General features: G+C 37.1%; 1 pseudogene; it reads left to right on the forward strand.

Annotated features, from left to right (window-relative positions):
* The first annotated feature begins 1737 nt into the window (after positions 1-1737).
* On the forward strand, positions 1738-5561 carry LOC103938077 (annotated as a pseudogene).
* Positions 5562-22863: the final 17302 nt, after the last annotated feature.

Here is a 22863-nt window from a genome sequence, read left to right on the forward strand (position 1 = left end):
TAAATGAGACCCTTGAAGAGGTTGTGGAACCCGAAGTTCTATATCTAAGTTCCACGTTGCACTTTGTTGTAGTTTGCTCATTACATTAGGTAGCACATCTTTTTCATGTTGAGTTGATCTATTGACAATATACAACATTGTGCCTACATACAACGAATTGCATTAAAGACGTTTTTCTACTAGCATAAAGTTACTACGAATTTAGGCTTATCCCTACTCATCCCGAGCAGATCCAACCTCTTGATCCTTAGAATAATGCTTGCCTTATTTATTATGTTGACGCATGTTACTTATCAAACCTATACAACGCACGTTTGCAAATGGTTATGTCTTTATTGTTAGGGACACAGTAATATCTTGAAAGTCCATGAAATAGACCTTAGTTGCAACATCTTTGAATCGTTCCAAGCTTACTGCACCTCATTACATCACACTTGAGAGATATGTTTGAGAGCTTACGTTGAGCATATTCGAAGTACCTGTGGTTTTCATCCATCCCTGAGTTTTAATGACGATCTATGAAGAGAATGTCGCATGTATCAACTAGACTAAGGCATGATATATCAACAAAGTCAACACCAAGCATATTGCGCCTTCATCACATCAACAAAGCCTTTGGAGATTGAAGTCAAACAAACTTGATCCTAAGACAACCTTGCCAATCTCTTCATGAAGTCATTGCTGAAGCCAAAAATGAGAAATTACCAGAAGTATAGTCACTTGACCTTAATGTACTCTTTTTCAAATTTTTTTCCTATCTAACGAGATTTTGATGAGGCATCTGTTAAGGGCTGGTCATACGCTTGTGTGCATTTTACTTACGTCGTGAAGGCGTCTAGTTTTGACTTAATGCAATTGCTCACTTTTCTTCTTAGACTATGAGTTTTATCCTACCTTGAGCTTTAACATTACCAGGTTTTCTGAGTTTAACTACTTATGTATTCTTTTATTTATTTTTTAGACTCACATTGGCTCATTGTGCTAACTAGAAGAGGCGACTTCATCAACTATTTATATACCATCACATGAAGACCTGATGTGCAACTTATTTGAGTATTTACACACTTAAGGGGAAGTGTTGCAGTCATAACTCCATTAGAAGTGTGACTGCATAAATTCTAGTAGATTAAGTATATGAATCTTATGAGATGTAGACTTTCCTTGTACAACTTGTGTTACTTAAAAAGAGTTTCTCTCTCCATTTTTAGTACAAATAAAAGCACAAATTCCTCAAACTCTTCTCTCTCTTTCTTCTTTCTAGCCGATCTCCCTCTTTCTTCCCTCACTAAATTCATAATACAACAAGCGAACCAATTTATCATATGAATCGGTTAGATTTTGGACAATTTGACTTTCCTTGAAAAATAATAATAAACGGGCCACTCTTATTCTGATCGGCCAGTTTGGTCCATACCAAATTGATGTACCGCCCAACTATATGCAGTAGCAGGACTTTTAAGGCACCCAATCAATTTCGTTTAACGAAAAAAGCACTCAATCAATCAGGTTCTTATCCAACGGCTGAGAAGAGCACCTTCCCAACACCAACGTGCATATGTTTACACCGAGATGCAGTAGGGCCCACCAAATTCCTCTTCCTTTTCTCTTTCAAGTTTCAGGCTGACTCCGCGTGTGCATGCATACCTTCTTCCTACGAACCAGGAGTAGGAGAAAATTTGCAAAAAATTTATCAAATTTTATAAGATATAAATTCGACGATCACGATTGAATCAGAAAATGTTGTGGCAGGCGTATATCGACGATCACTTGATGTGCGACATCGACTGCCACCACCTGACCGTCGCGGCCATCCTCGGTCACCACGGTAGTGTGTGGGCCTAGAGCTCCACCTTTCCTAAGGTTCTCCCTCCTTCTTTTCTTTCCTCTCTCTGATTACTTTTCGTTTTCGTTTCTTCATTTGATCTGTGCATATAGCTCAGTTTGGTTCCTCAGAAAATTTTCAATTTTCACGGAAAAGTGAAGTAATTGGATTGCAGATGTGATGACTTGTAAAACTAATGGATACTAATTTTGACATTTCAATTGAGATTCTGATAGGAATCAATTTTTGTTTTTGTTTTTTTAGTGATTGATCGATATAGTTTGTGAATTGTGATTCATACTTTCTGTTTGGTTGCTGAGAAAAAGTTCTCTGCTATTGTAGGTAGTGAGTGATGGAGACAGATTGGTTTGCTTGTTTCATTATTTATGTGCAGTTTAAGCCAGAAGAAATTACGGCAATAATGAAAGATTTCGATGAGCCCGGGTCTCTTGGTCCAACTCAATTGCACCTTGGTGGAACAAAGGACGTGGTTATTAAGGGCAAGAGCGGAGCTGTTATTCGTGGCAAGGTTTGTTTATGTTGCTCCTCTCCTTCATCATATACTAATAGGTCATTGATAACATTGTTTGAATTCATTTTGGAGTAATTCAAGTTAGGTATATTTGTTTTAGATGAAAATGATCATTTCGAGAAAATTCCCCTTCGAAAGTGTTTTACTTGATTAGGATTTCAGTCCATGACTAACACAATGTCTGCAAAAGGTTTCAGGTCTCAATTTCATAATAAGAAGAAGAAGAAGAAGAAGAAGAAGAAGAAGAAGAAGAAGAAACAAGTAAATAGTAATTTTTTAACGAATAAAGAAACGACTAAGACAATGCATTATCTAATGTAACCTCTAAGAACCCTACATGTTCATGAAATCACGTCTAAGATTATGTTTGCTTTCTCAAATGACAAGTGAACATGAAATGTGGACAATTTATGTTCAAGTGATGGATCTTGCTGTGAAGCATAAATAAATTAATTCACATATGAACTACTTAATCTTCACCATGTGTGCTTTTAGGCAAAATGAAAGCTTGTAGAAATGATCTTAAGTTCGAGCTTAATGTAACAGATACTATCTAATTACATATCAAAATCATGCAATAGATTCTAAAACTGTTCACCATCTATTGTTTTAGCTTTTTGACTTATAAAATTGTTCACAATCGATTCCATCTGTTGAAGTTTCTTCATGTTGTAGTCAACATTCTACCTTCTCATCTGCTCCTAATTAAAGGACTTTAGATAATAGTATGCCCTTAAAAGAATTGTAATAGATCGTCAAGAGTTATACCGGTGAATCGCCTTAAATTTCCTCTTTTGTGTATTCAAATTTCCTTTTGGGTTCCTTGTTCTATAATAAAGCTTAAGCTTCAAGAGTCCCACAGTCGTCGTTGACAATAGTCTCACATAGCTAAAGTACAAAAACACATGGTTGCCTAATTGCATATGATTTGTCTCATGTGCTAGTTTAGTAACAAACTATTCCCAACAACAGAATGCCCCTTGATAGGAGCATATTTATGCGACTTAGTTAGCTTGTTTCTTGGCATTTATGTAGTTAGTTTCTAGTTATTATAGTAATTTAAGCTATTTTCGTGTGTTTGTAGGTTCAATTGACTAAAGTGGCAAGAAAAGGCAATTTGGAGCAGTTTTGGACTTGGAATAGATAGCTCATGCATGGAGCAAGGTGGATGGACGAAATTGAAGTTCAAGAAGGCTAGGAATATGCTAAAGAGTTGAAGAAATTAATTCAAGACTTGGAAGATAAGGAATTAGCAAGAAAGAAGGAAACATGAGTCAAACTTCCTTATTTTGACTAAGTCAATCCTAATCCTTCACTACCTAGAGTTCCAGCAGCAAGGAGGATCCCTAATTATTTTAGGACACTTAAATAATGATTCTAGAAGACCTAGTCCTATTTCCCATTCCTTGCCACACCAATTTTCCCTTTCCCTTTCCCTTTCCCTTGCCGTGCAAGGCACCACCTTTCCCCTTTTCTTTTCCTTGCCACACCCTTGTTACCCTTTTCTCTCTTGGATTCTGATTTAATTAGCCTTTTTCCTTGAGGATTTGGAGTCCAAATCTTTCCCAAAACATTTAATTAATGCCTTGTCTTTATATATATGTTCTTGCCGCAAATCCCTAACCATTCATTCATTCAGCCATTCATCCTTCAACACAATTCCGCACCACCCATCCCTAATACACAATAACCCAATTTCAGCCACAACCACCCTTGTGCCACAATTTTGCAAGGAAGGAGAGGATAGCTTAGAGTCGTACCTGCCATTCAAGATTTATTGGATTGTTGGAGCGTTTCTAGGTGTATTCAATCTTTTGTTTTCAATGTTTAATTTAAGTTTTCTTTGTTTAATTGCAAACATGAGGTGCTAAACTCATTTTAGCTAGAGGAGAATTCAAAGCCATGAACATATTTGCAATATGAATTGATTACTTCCAGTTGTGATTTCATAAATCGTGAATGCAATTCACTTAACTGTTTGATTGATAACTTATTCTTGTGTGTTGATTAAGAGGGCCCGCTTAGTTTGCATGCATGAATTTGATGCTAGAATATAAGGAAGTTTCACTTAATCATTATGAACTTATATTTGTAAGTAGTGGAGGTTGCTAGTCACAATCGTGTTAAGTAAATTCTTGGTAGGAGTATCATGCTGTTCATAGTTACAAATGCCTTGTTAATGCTTATGATTTTCACAAAGCTTAATGATCTTTGATTGTATCTCTATTATGCTGTTCATGTAGGGAACTATTGAAGAATAATTTGGTTGCCGATGCGTTGTCCATCCAATTCAATGACTTAAGGAAAATCTGAGGGTTAATTAGTGCTGTTCACGGTTAATCTGGGGTGTTGAGGTTCATGGTTTATGGGAAAAGCAACTGGAAATCGATTTGTATGCAAGTGTGTTACGTGTGGAGAAGGACCCTTTAGCTAGCTAATCACCCATCAATTCACCCAAATTCGTATCCCTTTACTTAGTTTCTGCAATTTGTTTGTTTAAGTTTTAAATTCGTCAAAAACCCAATCCCCTTTACTTTGTTGTGTCAAATTAGTTAGAATCTGTCAAAACTTGTGTTTTTAAGTGTTTTGACTCAAGTTAAAATCAATTTTCGTCCAAATCAACCTTTAGTGTCTAGTTTGAGTCTATTTGATTATTTTGTGTTGTTTTGGGTCTCTTTAGTTTGTTTTGAGTTCTTTGAGTCTAGTTAAGTGTTTTAAAGCCTAGTTTTGTGTTTTTGAGTCAGTTTTAAGTAGATTAGCAATCCCCCCTAATCCTCGGCCTAGAACAATCCCTACTTACATCTTTACTACAATTGTCAATAAGAGGGTTTAATTTGAGTGCTAGTTTATAATAAATCACCCCTCATGAATTATGAGGTCCGTAACTTTGTAGATGCAGGTATATGCAGTTGCAACCACTGAAGTTAATTTCCACCGAATTGCCTTTTTCATGTTCCTTTATGATGTATTGCTTGTTGTCTGGTCTACGTGTTATCGACATGATGGATCTTTTAAATGGATTGAGTCATTCAGAATATAGTAAAGTTCAATCTGATTCGATTTCCTCTGCTGGGCTCTGGTGGCGTTACAGTGAAGAAAACCGGCCAAGCTCTTGTTTTTGGTATATATGAGGAGCCCTTGACTCCAACACAATGTAATATGCTTGTGGAAAGGTTGGGAGACTACTTGATTGATCAGGGCCTATAACTCATGTCACCGTCATGATTTTCATATCCTTAAGTTCTCTTTTTTGGCTTGCATATACTTGTTGGTAGTGTTACTGAAAATAACCGTGACAGAAGGATTGTCTTTTCGTGTTCTAGGATTTGTTCATCTGTCCGATTTTTCTGTTTTCTTTAAGTTCTAAGTATCCTTTGGGAATTTTCACCTTACGACTGTGTGGTAAAAATTATTTTTTCTATGCCAAAGAAGAAATGTTCTTGTATTATATATGTGGTGGTAGAAAATGTTAGTGTCTTTGAACCACATTGTTGTTAACTTATTGTGAGGTTTAGCACACTCTCTCACCCCCTTAATATAGTAATATCGTTTGTTTAAAAATAAAAATTCTAAACTGTAACCAACAATTGGTTGCAAGTTGGACAAAAATAAGCCTAGGTGGAGATTGGAGTATAACTCGTCAATGCCTAACTCATCTCCTCTTGGCAGGCCCTTTGCACATTTGTGGACTGATTTCAGAAATGTGCTCCAAGTACTCGACAAAATATCGCATACAGTAGTTGATCCATGTATTAGTTGGTATGAGTTTGGTTGAGTTTGGCCTTAATCTCACAGGGTATTCATTCAACGTGGGTAGGTATCAAATATCGAACGAGAAAAAAATAAAATTCAAGCAAGTTTATGGTAAAATTACCACTTTCCTTATTGATTTGCATTCACCATATATCATAATTTTATAGCTTAGCTTAAAGTTATAAACCACCTGATAAAATCTCAACTCTGTCTCTGAAATTGACTATTTCTGCCACACTCTAAAAATATGTTAAGATAGACACAAAATAAGATAAATTAGTAGAAACCCTTAATCCTCTACGACCATCGTAAAATATGATATTGATGGGTGGTTGAAGGTAGAAAAATAAATATGGATGGATAAAGGGGAGGGAGATAATGGTTGGTAGGCCACGACTGGCGATCACTAATTCTGAATTGATGTGAGAAGGTTTGTTTGCCCATCAAGTCTTATCTATATCTCTTGTATATCGATTTATATTATATACATAATATGGAGCTCAAATCTTACAAGGAGTTTGATTTCTGGTGTGCTAAGACACAAAAGGTGGCACCTTTTTGTGGTTTACTTTTAACTTTCTTTGATGATTTGAATAGTTTATATTATAATTCATGTAGTTATATATTCTTTTTATAAAAAGTTAGACAGATTCAAAATCACAAAGAACTTCCAATTAAAATGAAGAAAATAGACGAATATAGTACTTCAAAGAAAACTAAAATGGCTACAATTTGATCCAACATTCATACGGTTTCTTATTTTGGTGACTTTTTGGTAAACATGTGTTAGGGGATTTTTAGGTCAAACTAGAGTTCGGGTATACACCATTTGTTCTCCTAGTCAGTTTGAATACCGAGTCCAAGGATACCTCGAAAGGATGAGCGTGTCTCTCTTGATCGGTTCGATTAATGGTTCGAAGACAGCACAATTAGACAAATAATGACTTGCCTAAGCAAAGTGTGGCGTGGATGCTAGAGGCTTGTCGGCTTAGCGTGAGAGAGAACTTTGCTTGATTGCATGATGTTCAAAGTGAGGTGATCTGGGTTTCCTAGGGTCTTAGAGAGCTTTTATTGACTGAGGAAGATCAAAGGAAGCTTAGAGGAACCACTAAGATTGTATGAAGATGACTATCTCTAGGATTCAAGGTTGCTTGCACTTAGAGAGTGATTTCCCTTACTTGGTGCAGTACAACCTTGAATTCCTTTCATTCTCTCTCTAAACGTAAGAAGTACGCATAATGTCAACATTAAATGTTTATGGGACGAAAGTAGAAAAACCTCATAAGGGTACGACCAACTCAGGTGGGGTGCCTTGTTAAAACCTAGTTTAGTAGCAAAAATCCAGTGAGAAAAATGCTCATAATCGTAGAGAAAAAAAGTACATTGATCAATTGATTATACTTTTGTGTTGGAATTAAATTCACGCACTTCCACAGACGGAGGTGAGAACCAAGTCGAAATTATCGATGATCATCGGTGAGGGTAGAAGAGGTTGATTGGGGGTGTGGTTGAATCCGAAAATGATTGCCTACATATCTTCAGGAAGGATAATCAAACCACGGGTGTAGTTCTACAAAAGAATGGTGTGAACCATCCTTGATAAATAACCTATTGTGGGGCATTGGGAGATGAGTTCTCTATGCATGTATCTACGTGTGGACGACAACGTAAGGGCCTCTATTAGGCATTAAGAGAATATGTGTAGAGAAGTCTGAAGGAGAGATAGAAGTGTAGGTGAATATCTATGGTAGTCTTGTATAGAATAAAATGATCGTCCTAGAGAGAGATAGATCCGAGAAAAAGTAATCGAAGTCTCTTGATAAATACCCAGGCTAGTGTATATATAGGGATCATGAGAGTTCTTGTAGGAAAAATAATCTTTATCAAATCGGGAGACTATCTAGGAGGAAATCTAGGATAAAATATCCAATCTCCCTAGAATCATGATTATATTGCCTAATCCCTAAGATATCTTAATTTGACTTTAACTAGGGTTTCCTTTACTTGGGAGACTAGTAATATCTTTAATAGGCCTAAGCCTATCCAACCAGACTACGCTCCATGGGCTTTGGGCATTCTGATCATTCTCAGGCTCAAAAATCATGGTCCCACATTCTGGATACTCTCCCTGAGTTTGACAAAACTTCCAAAAATGAGAACTACAAGCAATTCAGATCAAATAATTTACACATACGAACTCCTTGGATGAGGTTCTAAAATGTGGACCTTGGTAATGACTTCGTGAAGAGATTGGCTAGGTTGTCCTGGGTATAGATTTCATTGATTTTAATGTTTTGATGCTTTTGTTTTTGATGTAAAAAGAAGAATTTTGGTGTAATATGCTTGGTGTTCTCTTCTTTGATGTATCCCTTCTTAATCTAGTCGATACATGTTGCGTTGTCTTCATAAATCGTTGTAGGGATGTCAATGACGAAATAAAGACAACAGGTGCTTCAAATATGTTCCATTACTGCTCTCAGCCAGTAGCATTCACGAGTATCTTCATGTAGGGCGAAGATCTCAGCATAGTCCAAAGAAGTCACAATTAAGGACTATTTGGTGGATGTCCAAGATATTATGGTGTCACTAATGGTAAAGACGTAACCATTTGAGAACATGCCTTATATGAATCGAATAAGTAACCTGCATCATCGTAACCAACAAGGCGAGAACGAACCCTAGGATTGATGGGGCGGGGATTGCTCTCAAGGATTTGTATAGGTAAAACAAACCTAAATCCAGCGTACCCTTGAGGTAGCAGAAGTTGTCTTTAACACTAGTTCAGTGTCTGCACGTGGGCGTATTGCTGCATTTTTCCAAAAGATATGCATCCAAGAAGATGTCCAGTTTAGTGCACTCTTAAGTACAATAAAGCACCAATTGCACTCAAGTATGAAACTTCAGGCTCCAAAACCTTTTCCTTATCCTCCTTCGAAGGAAATGATCTCGTTTAACATTTATTGTCCAAATGACCATGGGAGTGCTCGAAGGCTTCCCTTTATCCTCAGTAAAATGACGCAACACCTTCCAAGTGTAGTTCAATTGATGTACTAGAAATCCATCTGAACAATCCTCGATCTTCAGGCCAGGACAATATCGAATTTTCCCAAGATCTTTCATCTCAAATTTCGACTTTAAGTGCGCGGTAGTTTTCTCAAGCTCATGAGGAGTCCCAATGAGAATCATGTCATCAACATAAACTACAACATTTGAAAATCTAGAATGTGACTTCTTATCATAAACACGTATAGGCATAGTTCGTTGTTCACATAACCCTTGATATGAGCATATTTATGCAACTTTGTTATCTTATTTCTTTGCATTTACTTAGTTAATTTCCATTTATTATAGTAATTTAAGTTATTTTGGTTTTATTGTAGGTTTGGTTGCTAAAGTTGACAATTAGAGATCAAATAGAGCAATTTGGAGTAGTTTTGGACTTGGATTGGATAGCATGCGTGGATAGCATATGGGATGGACATTTTTGGTGTTTAAAAGGTGTTAAACATGTGTTAAAATCTAGAGAAATTAGAGTTAAGGCTTGGAAGACAAGCAATTGCACAAGAAAGAGGAATCCTAGTTGAAGTAAAACATTATCCTATCTTATCTTATCTCCAATTGCAAGGAAGAATCCTAATCACATTCCAACACTCTCCAACTATTTCTTAGAGTCCTAAAATAATGCAAAACTCCTAATCCCTTTCCTCCTTGGATTTAGCCGTGCCCTATATATATATATATATATATATATATATATATATATATATATAAAGTGTCTTGCAACATTTTAGAAGTGTGCCACACCTACCATTCATCCATTGAAGTTACTAGAATTTTCAGAGTTCTTTCTATCTTTGTTTTAAGTTTCAATGTTTATTTTAGATAGCTTTTCAATTATGATGAACATGCGCAACTAAGTTTCTTTTTAGCTAGAGGTGAATTCGAAGCTATGATCATATGTTTTATATAAATTGATTACATCTAGTTATTGTTTTATAAAACATGAATGCGATTACTTATTTGCTTTATAGAAAACTTATTCTTGTATGTTTATTAACGATGTATACTTAGTTTGCATGTAGGGATTGGATGCTAGAATATAAGGGAATTTCACCTAATTGTTATGAACTTATGTTTGCAAGTAGTAAAAGTCACTTGTCATGATTGAGTTAAGTAAATTCTTGGCAGAGGTATCATGCTTTTCATAGTTACAAATGTTTTGTCAATGCTTATGATTTTCATAGAACTTAATGATCTTTGAGATGTATCTCTATCATGCTTTTCATAGTTAGGGAACTTGAGATGAATAATTTGGTTGCGTTGCTGAGTCCAATTCAAAGAACTTAGGAAAATCTAAGAGTTAATTAGTGCTTTTCACGGTTAATTTGGAGCATTGTCATTCATGGTTTATAGGAAGAATAACTGGAAATCGATTTATGCATATGTTTCATGTGTGGAGAAGAATTCTTTAGCTATCATTTCATCCATATTTCATTCACAACTTAATTTACTTGCTACCATTTACTCTTGTTTTAATTAAATTCGTCCAAAATCCCCCAGTCACTGTTTTGTTGTTAGTTTAACTTAGTTTTTAGTTTTATAAGTTTAATTTGTGTTGATTAGCATCCCTTCTAATCCCTGGAATAGAACAATCCCTACTTACTTGTACTACAATTGCATAATTTATAGCGATTAATTTGTGTGTTAGTTTCTACCACATCAAATTTTGGCACCGTTGCCGGGGATTAGTAAAATTGCTTATCAGTCTATGTTCTTTGTTTGTTTTTCTTCTGATATTTGATTTAGTTTTATTTCTTTGATTTTAGGTACTAGAGAAGCAAGACATGGCAATTGCCAATCTTCAAGCTCAAATGGCAAATCTTACTTCTCTTATGTCTCAGTATATCGAAAGGTCCACAATGCAAAATGTGGCTACATTTGGTGTATCCTCTAGGCAAGGATATCAAACTAGTCAACGTCCTCAATTCATTGAGAATGGAGGTTGGGATAGTGTCAATGCTTGGGGTTATCAAGGCCATAATCAATCAAGGAACCACTTGTTTTCCAACACTTACAGTCCAGGTTGGAGAGACCATTCAAATTTTATGTGGAGGGAACCTCAACAAGTTTAACATGAAGGATGTTGGCAGCCATCTCAGGAGTTCTATTCAAGATCTATCTAGCCACCATAAATTCCCCCTACACCAATTCCAACCAAATTCAAGTATGTCCATGGATCATGTTAAAATTCTTCAATCACTAAATACTTTTTGTTCTTCTTTGACTCAGGATTTAGAAAACCAAGCTGAAGAGGTGGTCGAATTAAAGAAACAACTTGGACAAATCACGGAATTCATTGGACAAATTCGAGAACAAAGCGAACTCCCTAGCTTAACCATTGTCAATTTGATGGGAGATTTTGAAATCGCTGAAGCTATCACTTTGAAAAGTGGTATGGAGGTTGTAGGTGATTTGAAGGTGTCTAACCATAGCCTAGAAGTAGAAAAAGATGAGCTATTTGAAAAGGAGGAGGAAAACTCAGCCACGGTAAGCTTAGAAGAAGCCTTGCTGCAGCACCAAATCATCTTGAATCCTAGTACCGCCACCACCCTAGCTCCACCACCATCCAATTCTAGTAAGGTTGTTCCGAATTTGATTTTTTCTAACCTTATTCCACCAAATGTACCTTTTCCTTGTAGATCTTTGCAATCCAAGAAAGAAGAGAATGAGAAAAACATCTTCGAAACCTTTCCAAAGGTGCAAGTTAATATCCCGATTCTTGATACAATAAAGCAAGTTCCAGAATGTGCTATGTTTTTTAAAGAGCTTTGTACAACAAGAAGAAGGATTCAAGAGAAAGAAGTGGTTGGGGAATATCTAGATGAGGATTTGAGAAAAAAAACCAAAAAAAGTCGTTTTTGTTGCTTGTTTGTGTCATAGGGTACCTTCCAACACAATGATGAGGATTTGGTTTTTAATTGCATGATTGTTAAAGAAAGTTACAAGCATGGGTGGAAGTTTGATATGCTCTTTGGTTAATACTTAGTTGTAGTTCTCATTTACGAATCTTATGTAATCACAAAGAAGGGGAAAAAAAATCAGTTTTTGTAACATGCTTGAAGGAAGGAACACAAACTAACGCTACAACCCTATGAGACTTGATTGGACAATTATTAATCTGTGATATTCTTGTTTTCTAAAGTTGTTGCATGATCTCATTATTTCTTTGCTTGGTTGCTACTTAGAATGCTTTTTCATCATTTTAGTTCCAAATACTGGAATTCATGCCCGTTTCGTTCAAAGCATAAAATTGATTTCATAACAAATAACAAGATGAAGGTGTCTAGTTACCACTAGAGCCAAAAAGCCTTATCCCTTGCATATGTATCTAGGTTTAACTCCTTTGAGCCTTATTTAGCCTATTTTCTTTGTTAGCTTGCATTATCCCTACCTAACCTAGTATAGGAATATCGATACCCTTGTTCCGAAAGAATAGTGAAGCATGACTTATTGGGAATTCCTTTTGATCTACGATTTGCAAAAAAACAAGTGTGGGGGAAAGATTTGTTCTTTTGAATCTAGTGAAGTAGTGTTTATGTTTTATGTTTCAAAGAAAGAAGAAAAACGTTGAAGAAAAAGTTGAGAAAAGAAAAAAAGAAAAGAAAAGAAAAAGCAGAAAAAAGGTTGAAAAAGGTGAGAATGAGTTCATAAGTGTTGGTTGTTGAAGAAGGGTCCAAAAATGTGAATTTGACCCTAAAGTTGTATGAAACTCCCCTTTGTGTTTATAGTTCGGTGTTGCAATCAAAAGTTGAATTCTAAGAGTTAATTTCATTACTTTGCTCACTTTGCTCACTTTTGTTTATCCTTAAACTTTTTTTGTTACCCAATACCTTAGCCCCGTTACAACCCTTAGACTTTTATCTTGATTGTTATGTGTTTCAATATGTGGAGTTTGAAATTGATACAAGCATATGGAATCCCTGGTTCTCGCTTCTAAGTAGTGGCATTCCATTCATGAGATATATACATATTTGTATTAAAAATTGTAGAAAGTGCCTTCTTTGTTATAACATATATGAGTGCTACTCTACATGTTTACATCAATCTTCTCACAAATACTTAGTATAGGGAATGTAGTCAGAAAATCTGTCTGAAAATAGAGAGCATATCTGGTGAGAAATTGAGTGAATTATGTAAGGCATGTTACTACTTTCAAATGTTTTAATAAATTAAATGCGAGCGAGTGAGTGGTTACTGTGGTTAAGTACAAGCTCTAGATTAAGGATGGCTAAAATCTATGTAAGTAGTGATTTTTAATATGTTATGTTTCATTGGAAATCCCTGAGGTAATTGTTGGAAGGTTTAGGTTTTTTTTTTTTTTTTTTCTTTGTGACTTACCAAATACTTATTCAGATGGTTATACCACATTTGCCCAGATTGTTTCAATCTGTAGAGTGATATCTTCAAACGAATTGAGAAGGTGTTCTGGCTCTAGAACTATTTTATCTAGTGAATGTAAGTCATTCGGAAACTTACATATTGATTGTTGTATCGTGATCCCCATAGAGATACGCAGTTACCACATGTATGAGCTGCATGTTCAGTTTTTCAGAAACTAACAAACTGATAAGATAGTGGAACATTATGATGTCAATTACGAGGGAATACGTATCCCCGTAATTAATCCAGGGCGTTGAGAGAAGCCTTGGGCTACGAGGTGTGCCTTATATCGCATTATTTCATTCTTCTCATTACGTTTTCATAAGAAAACGCACTTGTAGCCAACTGGTTTCACATGTAGAAGTGTAGGAAATACGGGCCTAAACACCATGCGTTTTGCAAGTGAGTCAAGTTTAACCTGGATTGCTTATTTCTAGTTTAACAAATATGTTTTACGTCGACACTCATCAACAAAACGTGGTTCATTGTAATTGGTTAGTATGACATCAGTAGCTACTATGTATGCAAAGGCAACTCATCTAAACTTGCATAATGGACTGAAATGTCACTATTCTTAGGGAGCAGAGACGTCTCGTTCAGGACGCCTTCGTAATTAGAATAACGTCATACGTTTAGACAATTGAGTAGGTGATGGTCAGATTCACACTAGATTCACTAGCTTGTGCCGATTTCCTCTTTCGGGGTTGTGAATCTTTTGAACCAACTGGTTTGCTTTCACATCTCGGCCCGGGGCGGATCACTTCCTGGGCCCGACTCCACCACCGTAGCATGATATTGTCCACTTTGGGCCCCGACCAAGCCCTCACGGTTTTGTTTCTGGGAACTCACACAAGAACTTCCCGATGGGTCACCCATCCTGGGAATGCTCTCGTGCGCTACTCGCTTAACTTCGGAGTTCCCATGGAACCTAAAGCCAGTGAGCTCCCAAAAGGCCTTGTGCTAGGTAGGGATGGGAATATACATTTAAGGATCACTCCCCTGGGCGATGTGGGATGTTACAATCCACCCCCCTTAGGGGCCCGACGTCCTCGTCGGCACACACGCGGCCAGGGTTAGGCTCTGATACCAATTTTCACATCCCGGCCCGGGGCGGATCACTTCTCGGGCCCGACTCCACCACCGTAGCACGATATTGTCTGCTTTGGGCCCCGACCACGCCCTCACGGTTTTGTTTCTGGGAACTCACACGAGAACTTCCCGATGGGTCACCCATCCTGGGAATGCTCTCGTGCGCTACTCGCTTAACTTCGGAGTTCCCATGGAACCCAAAGCCAGTGAGCTCCCAAAAGGCCTCGTGCTAGGTAGGGATGGGAATATACATTTAAGGATCACTCCCCTAGGCGATGTGGGATGTTACATTTACCATGCTTTAGGGTTAGAGCAGATGATTGGCTAGTTGCCAATGTATCTCGTCGTGCACTAGGTGAGACTGACCTCGCTTCGGGAACGACTCATTCTTTTGTGGCGATGTTACCGCATACTTTTGGTACTTTATCCTTGTAGGCATGGTTGTAGTAGGTATATATGATCTCTTTACCTTTGCTAGATCGGTAAAAGCATATGACATACTTTGAGCAATGGTTTGTAGATCTAGAATATGACACACTTCAGTTTCAGAATGGGCAGTGCAAGGATCTAAATGACACATAGTGGGGTAATCCACAACAATTCACGACGTTCTTCAAGAGCGTTGCATTATTATTTCTCCATAATGACAGGAAGACTGTCTCATCTAATAATCTGCAAAACGTGTGGTAAAAAGATCATCTGTTAAGTTCTCTAAGTAGTGAATAAAGGATGGTAAATTATAACCGACATATATTTTCATTATTCTCTAAGGACCCGATGAATAGGTGATAAGAGCATATTTATGTGACTTGGTTAGCTTGTTCTTGTGCATTTGTGTTGTTATTTCTTAGTTAATGTAGTATTTCAAGTCATTTTCGTGTGTTTGTAGGTCCAAAGGGTTAAAGTTCCAAGAAAGTGCATTTTGGTGCATTTTGGAGTAGTTTTGGGCACTAAATGGATAACACATGTATGGGCCAAGATGGATGGACGAATTTGGGGTTCAAAAGGCTAGGAATCTGATAAGAAGATGAGGAAATTAAAGTCAAGACAAAGAGGGTAAGGAATCAGCTCAAAAGAGGAAACATTATCCAAAACCTTATCCAACCTTATCCAATCTTATCTTATCCTATCCTAACCTTATCATGCCTTAATCTTAGTTGCAAGGGGACCTAAATGTATATTTCTAGAACCTATTTCTTGAAGTATTCTCTTATAGAAGGGCCAAATCAGCCACAAAGCATATTGTTTCTAGAACCTTGACTTGCCTTGCAAGCCACTTTCCTTTCCCTCCAATTGTTGCCGCACCCCTCTAGGCCTTTTCCCTTATGGATTCTGATTTATTAGGCCTTATTCCTTGTGGATTTGGGTTATACAAATCCTTTTCCGAAATTAATTGGGCCAAACCTCTTCCTAAGTGGATTTAATGACTTGTGCCGAAACCTAGGGCCCTAATCCTTAAAAATCTGCTAAGTTGTAACCCTAATCTAATTAACCCTAGGGTTGGCCGAACTATATATTCATATTTTCAGCCACAAATTCGCATCAACCCTTTATGCTATTCAGAAAACCCTTGCCGCAACCTTCCACCCTATTTCTCCATCATTCATTCAATCCCTACACCTCCATACACAATCTGCCGCACCCTTTCACCCTAATCAACCATCCCAAGCAAGAATACATTGTTCATAACCCCCAAAACCATCACCCACACCTTGTGCCGCAACAAGGAAGAATGAGGAAAGCCCTAGATGTGCATGCCATTCGACTTGGAGTTGCTGGAACGTTTTAGGTGTAATCTTTCTTGTGTTTTTCAATGTTTAAATTCAAGAATCTTTGCTTTGTGAGTATGAGGAACTAATCCCCTCTTAGCTAGGGGGAATTTTGAAACCATGGCTATATTTGCATTATGATTTGATTACTTCCAATTATGATTTCATGAATTGTGAATTCAATTTACTTATCTATTTGAATTAAAACTTGTTTGTGTATGTGGGTTGAGAGTGCACACTTAATTTGCATGCATAAATCTGATGCTAGGATATAAGGGAGCTTCACCTAATCGTTGTGAACTTATATTCATAAGTAGTAAAGGTTGTTAGTCACAATCATGTTAAGTAAATTCTTAGCATAAGTATCATGCGCTTTCATATTTACGAACACCTCGTCAACACTTATGATTTTCATAGAATTTAATGATCTTTGATTGTTTCTCTTTATGCGCTTTCATGTAGAGAACTTTTGAGGAATAATTTGATTGCAATGAGCTAATTCCATTCAATTCAATGACTTAAGGAAAATCTGAGGGTTAATTTAAGCGTACCTAATTAACTTGGGGTGTTGAGGTTCATGGTTCATTGAAAAAGCGACTGCAGATTGTTTTGTATGCAAGTGTGTCATGTGTGGAGAAAGACCTCCTAGCTAGCCCATCATCCATTTATTTCCACCAAATTCGTGCAAATCTGCCTAGTTCAAGTTTTTGTTTTGTTTACTTTATTTTCGTCCAAAAGCAAATCCCCCTTTATTTTAGAGTGTCTAACTAGTTAGGATATGTTTTAGAGTTTGTTTTCAAGTGTTTTGAGTCAAGTTAAAACCAAAATTCGTCCAAAATTGTGTTTAGAGTCAAATCCGCCCAGTTTGTGTTTTTAGGCAGTTTTGAGTGTTCTTAGCTTATTTTGAGTCTTGTGAACTTATTTTGAGTCTTTTAAGTTGAGTTAAGTGTTTTAAAGTTTAGTTTTATTTATTTGAGTCAGCTTAAAGTGTTTAGCAATCCCTCCTAATCCCCGGTTTAAGAATGATCTCTACTTACCTATATACTACAATTGTCAAAAGAGGGTTTAATTTGTGTGTTAAGTTAATTGTCGCATCAATAGGATTATGTAACAATGGGCCTCAGGCGGACCAACATGGTTGCATGCAATATTGCATGGCCTCTAGCAGATACTGGCATGTTGGTTTGCATGACCAAGGTCTGAGTGGTCACTTGAAGGAGCTTTATGAACTCTTTTGTTAGGCCACTTTGGGTGTGAAAATAAGGGTACTGGATGTTCAACTTCAATCCAACTGAGATGCAATAATTGTCGGAAGACCACGACGTATACTCTCTAGCATTATCTAGTCGAATCAACTTAATCAGATAATCAGGGTGGTGAGCCCTAAGCTTTATGATTGAGCTAAGAGTTTTGCAAAGGCACTATTATGTGTGGACAATAAATAGATGTATGACCAACATGTCGATACATCAATCAATACCTTAAAGTATCTGAATGGTCAATATGTTGGTTGGATAGGTCCATAAAAATCCCCTTGAATCATTTGAAGAAACTTGGGGGTGGGGCGTTTGAATAATCTTTGTAATTGAGGGTAGGGTTCAACTTCCTCAAGGAGCATGCTTAGGAATGGGGAGAATAGAGGGTCTTTGTATTATTCAATTAGGTTGGATGAGCCTGAGAGGGTTGTCAGAGGTGCATTTTCATGTACAAAGTTAGTGAAATAGTGTTGCTCATGCAATATGGTGTGCGTAGTTGCACTATCTACCAGACAACTAACTTCTCCACAAGACATACCTAGAAATAAATTAATTGAACTCAACACATACATAAATATAATTTCATTCATTCAAATAATCATTCGAGAAATAATATATATATATAAATTTAATATCAAAAATTCAAAACAAAACATCAAACAAATAATCCAAGTACATAGAAAACTGTTCGAAAATTAAACGGCAAGAAAATTTAAAAAGGGAGTTTGGCCAAAGCTTGTGGCTTTGGTAACTAGTGGAATCCTAACCCTACATGTCACGAAAAATAAAGTTTAATCTTCTATAGGAGCGGATGCCTCTTGAAAATCTAAAATCTTTATGGTGGTGGTGGTATCTTCGGGATTTTCCACTTGTGCAAAATTAGTCTCCACTTTCACATGACATGAATTATACTTGGCAATAACCTTAGGAGAAGCTTGGAAGACGTGTGACCAATGTGCTCTTGATCCATGGCGATAACACATAAGGAAATATTTGTGAAAACTAGTTCATTTGAGAAACATCTATGCATGCTATTAACAATTAAAAGGCGGAATCATGCTTGTATGCACTCAAAAACAAAACTTTACCCATGAAATTCAAGGCCTAATAGTTGTGGTGAACCAAGACTCAACTTAAAACAAAGTGAGTTAAGAAACTTTATACCTTTGAAACACCTCTTTTCTTAGCAAAGGTAAATCACCCATGTGATGGCCTTCTTCCTTTGTCACCTTGCTCCTTGGCTCCATGGATTTGGATGGAGGAACTTTGCTTCTTGGCTCCATGTCTTCTTGGATATGAATGGAAGAATTGGGTTCTCCAAAAGTCACCAAAGTTGGAGACCTCTAAGTTTGGACACCAAGGTTGGTTGAGGAAGAAGATGAGTGACCATGGAAAAATTAGATGCTAGTAAATTTTCCCATGGTGGCTTGCTGTTCTAGAGAGAAAAGAGAGAGAGAGTTGTTCTCTTTTCTTCCCTTAGAAAACCCTAATGATGAAAAGGTTATAAAGTCCTTTATATAGTCCCTTCAATTAAATGATTAAAAGAACCACTAACCCTTTCCTTCTCTATATGGCCGGCCTCCTTAAGGCTATGGGCTGTTTGGGCCCTTTTGGGTTTTTAGTTAATACGTTGTCATACAATTTATGTTAATGGGCTTGACATTCAAATCCTATTGGGCCTTGTGGCCCAAAACTAACCCGAGGTCTATAACTAACTTATTTGTTTGATTAATTAACATATTAATTAATCTTAGCCATAAATAATTAAACCATTTAATTATCCTTACTCATCTCCGTTAAATCCTTTAAACATTACCTTACACGATGTGCGATCCATTAGGTTTCTTTTAGCGAGGCAGTGGACGATTAGAACTCTTCAAATCGATTGTGAATTGAAACTTATTTTCAATTCTCCCTTTAGCGATTATACACCTTTAGGGCTTCCATAAACCATGAGTGACACCTAGCAGTATGTCATGGGTACTTAAGCTAATCAGAAGAGGTTGGAAAACCTATTCAATTTGGTATTACAATGCAATACAGTCTTTCTCTAATACAATACTCTTGACCACATTGTTTGGTTTGATAGTTTATTCATGTTTACTATCCAATGTGATTCATTTTACTTATATGATTACCTTGAATGTGATTTGGAACAACTTCCTAAATCTCATTCATAGTTTGGCCAGAGATTCTTAATCATATCATAGAGTATTCTCCCTCAAACGATTTGAAGGTTAGAGATCTTTTGTTGCGCATTCACTTGCCTCCATGGCTAAGTAGCTTAACCCCAGCTATGTCGTGGACACCCTTTGACGGAGTGACTTTGACGTAGTAAAAAATCAAGGACCTAACCACAAGACAATTATGATGTCTCGGGTCAAAGGATTACTTTGCATTATCCCAACCATGAGTTCTCATGTGACATGAGTATGAGAACTCCTTGTTGATCGCGTTTAGTGAACTCATTCTCTATTAAGCACCTACATGCTTGTCTTGGTGTCAATCACACGAATGACTTGAGACCAGTCACTCTCTCTAAGAGAAGACGTAACACATACTGATCTTAACAGACTGTCAATGCCCAATTGGCAATCCTATGATCAGGAACGTTTAGGATATGTATATGAAAAAAATGGTCTCATGAATCTAACTTCTTTAGATCACATTCTCCCAATTACATATTCCTTGGACTTATCGTTTAAGCATATAACATTTATATGACATGGCTTTAAACAATAATCTTTTCTCTTTATATTATACTAGATTAGTTTAACATGTGAAATGTCCATAAAGTATCATCATATGGTTGGCTTTAGGGCACATTCCCAGCAACACATGTCCAATTCAATGGAAACTGAATTAACTACAACTAGCGTTTGCCCTTGTTATTAAAGTTAGAAGCATTAGGGGCGAGGGAATAGAGCTTCGAGGCCAAATTTCGTCCCTTGATTGGGCTTCTGCCTTGGGCCTATGGCTGGGAATTTGCGTCCTTTGCTGCAGCCATGAAGGCGTCCTTGTTTGTGGCTTCGAGAAGTGATTGCTTGCGCTTCAAGCATAGTGTTTAAGTCAGTGGGTCGAGTTTAGTGATTTTTCATCAACTATTGGTTTTGATTTTGAGCGATAAATAAAACGAAAATCAAATCTGAAAATTTGAAAAACCTTTGTGCCTAATATTGTTACTGTATGCCAATATTGGTGTTATGGAAGGTTGAATAGGTCTTCTCCAGGAGATCCTGTTTAGTGAAGTTTTATCTATAGAACTTGAGCAGTGATCAGATTCAACAAACTTCAAAGTTGTATTCATTCACAGCCTCAAAGTCTTGGTAGCATAATTGCTGCTAGTCATGTTTTGATTTAGGCAACAATATATTTCTGGTGATCAAAGTACTTGCCAGAGTGAGCTAAAGAGTGTTGGGATCCTTTTCAACAAGGTACTCAGTTTGCAGTACATCGTGCATATGTCTTCGGATGAAGATCATGGCAATTGCTTTGTCAGATTTACCTACTGGAAAGTCCGTAGCCTTTTGAAAGGTGGGTCTAAGACTTTTGGCAGTGAGATGGATCTTCACGTCTTGAACACAGTTCAAGGAGTTTCTTCGAATACTTCCAGAGCGATATAGTCGAGTTTATTCAAGTTCAACATGTCATTGCAATGGTGGGAATAAGATCATGGTTAGTCTTATGGAAAATCAAAGATTGATAAACATACAGTTAGAGCATTCGGGGTTCTATAGAGCATTTAGGATTCATGGTGTATGTTTTGATTGAAAATTTGCATTTTCAAAGGTGCAAAGTTCGAAACTATAGGTTTGAGTTTATTATGAACTTCGGGTTCATAAAAAGGGGTACCTGTAAGAACTCATAATACAATATCCTATTCAAATGTGGTGAATTTGTAGTTGCTTCAGGAACCCAAGTGTGAGCAGCTTCGGGACTATGAAAGACGTCAAAAGAAAATAAATAAAATATTGAATTGTAATTCTAAAAGGTGGAATGTGGGCCAATAATTTTAGACTTTTGTCGAAGTAATGGATTGTTGGTCACTTAAATTAATATTCAATAAATCGAGACCATATAGAATCGATCGTCGAAGAAAAAATAAACATATTAGCTTTGGTAGGCTTGGGGCCAAGCAATTAAGAAACTATGACCTGATAAGGCTTTGGCTGAGCACACCCCAAAATAATTGCGTGTGGTTAAGAAGCAACGAGGGCCGAAAACGTTAGCCTTTGGTAAAAAAAAAATAATAATAATAAACTTACAGCCTAATAAGGATTGTTGGCTGTTGTCAAGGCACGGCCTGCAGCAAAGGCTAGGCATTGTGGGCTCAGTGCAGGCTACTGCAAGCAGCCCAATTTTCTGCAACGCCAGCTGCAGGCTTGCTGTAGTCACGGGCCGAGGAAAAACAAAGGCCCAATAGCTCAGAAGGCTAGAAGTGGGCTATCCAAAAGCTGCAGGCTTGGTACTCGAACGCGGGCCGAGGACGTCAGGCTAATCAGAGAGGGACCCAAGCATCAAGCATGCTCTGTGGCACGCGCGCAGCAAAGCTGGGGGGATGCTGCCATGATCCAGACTTTAAAATGATGGCGTCGTGGCGTGCGGGCTCGGTGCTACACTGCTCAGCGATGCTTGGCTGCAGGCCAGCACGGCACGGCTCGACCTGATTCTTTTTTTTGGGTTTTAGGGTTTTTAGAATCCAAAAATTCATGCTTTTATTTTCTTTCGTCTTTTTTACTCACAAAAATCTATATAGAAAATATCATTTGCGTATGCATGAACATATATATACACACACACAAAATATATAATTGTAAAAAAATAAATAATAGACTGGGACTTCATGCATGATGGGGAATGTTTTCATGCAACATGGTGTATGAAATATCACATTTGTGTTTTAGGAGAACCTGATTGGCAAAAAACTAAACTGAGCCTTTAAATGTGTACAAGAACCTCCTCCATAAACCTTCAGTTCCTTAGCGTCAGACAAGATCGTGCTGATAACGTGTTGTGTGCCTATTTAACTAAAAAATTATTAAGAGGGAGAGAGAATTTGGTGTCATTCTGATGTTGTATTATCTCATCTCATTGTGCATCTATTTATAGTAGTAAGAAGGTAATTCTTTACTCAAGAGGTATTACAGCTTAAATATGATACTACCTAAAAGATATGATTAAATCCTATAAGGATTTTCTAGG

This window comes from the organism of the source record quoted next, unplaced genomic scaffold (assembly GCF_019419815.1).
Source record: "Pyrus x bretschneideri cultivar Hongxiangsu unplaced genomic scaffold, Pyrus_bretschneideri_v1 Contig100, whole genome shotgun sequence".
Taxonomy (NCBI): Eukaryota; Viridiplantae; Streptophyta; class Magnoliopsida; order Rosales; family Rosaceae; genus Pyrus; species Pyrus x bretschneideri.